We start from the raw sequence: 1404 nt of genomic DNA, 5'->3' as shown, positions 1-1404 counted from the left end.
ACTTACTACGGCCTTCCAGAGTGCTGGGATTACAGGTGTGAGCCACTCACTTGCCTTGCCCTGAAATTTTTTTCAAGTACGACAAAACTAACATATCACTGTTATATCAGAAAACAGTTTTTATTTACAGCGATTAATAGGTTAGAAATGCACCATTAATCTTGAAAATGAAACATTCTGAAGTCAGGAAGTTTCCAAGTAAAGTTTTCAAAGAAAACTAATTTACTTACCCAAATATTTCAATGAATGCTAATATAGCTTGCAAATAAGTATAAAGATAAGTAACTCACCAATTTCATATTTCCATTTGAAAGCTATTAGTAAAATAAATGGTATCTTTTTCCTAGTGTTTTTTAAAGGAAGGGTGTCATTTAATTTATATAGATTTCATACACCGCATTAAGGCAACAGTTTCCCCCTCCCAAGAAAACCAGAGCATTTCATGATGTACAGAATAAGAGGATGTGTGTGATGTGTATGTGTTTTGCAGAAAGGCATTTTCCCTTATTTTATAGACAGTACATAACCTAGTCACGCCAACTCTTGCTAAATTTAAATATTAGATGAAATAAGGATCAGCCAAGCTTTTTTGTTGTTGGTTTATTGATAATACTTTATATGTTTAAACCCTCACGTTTTCCCTTTTATGAAATAATATGCTTTCCTTAAAAAAATTTTTTACAAGCATTATACTTTAAAAGAGGCTATAGAAACAGATTTTAGTAATACTATGCACTAAATAATTTTATAAAACTCCCAATAGGTATACGTTATCCTAAAGATACAGCCTTGTGGACTTGACACTACAAAGAAACAAAAACAAACAAAAAACAAACTCAGCAAACAGAGACAGAGAAAGAGTTTGGTTTCTCTGGTTGCCCAAAGATTAAGTTCCATTAGTTATAGAATGATACAACTCATTTTTTAAAAATTTTAATTTGAAAAGAAAATGTATGTAAAGTGAAAAGTTTGGTTCCACATTAGTCCATGGCATATGTGCTTTTTAGTACCCTCACTTCTAAAGTGAGTATTAACCCTTTCTGGCTGCCCTAGTAATGTACCACAAGGTACTTTATTTCCATCTTTTAGAAAATTATTGTGATATATATTTGGTTAGAAAGAACATTTTAGTGCTATTTGATAGAAAAATATAGTAATAAATGTAGAAATGAGCGTGCCTATAATGTAATCAGCATCGTCTTTAATGTGTTGCCTTGTGCAGTGTACGACCTGCACAATTGTACCTGCTCTATTGTTTGTTGGTTGTCTCAGGGCAAAAATCTTGGTGTCATCCATGACATTTTTCATTCTTTCATGTCCTAAATGGGACCCATTGTTACGTCCTGTTGGTTGTTACTTGAAAAATACCCAGGATCCAACTACATCTTTTTTTTTTTTTTTTTT

The sequence above is a fragment of the Cebus imitator genome, unplaced genomic scaffold (assembly GCF_001604975.1).
Source record: "Cebus imitator isolate Cc_AM_T3 unplaced genomic scaffold, Cebus_imitator-1.0 Scaffold65, whole genome shotgun sequence".
Classification (NCBI taxonomy): Eukaryota; Metazoa; Chordata; class Mammalia; order Primates; family Cebidae; genus Cebus; species Cebus imitator.
This window is presented reverse-complemented; position numbering follows the sequence as displayed.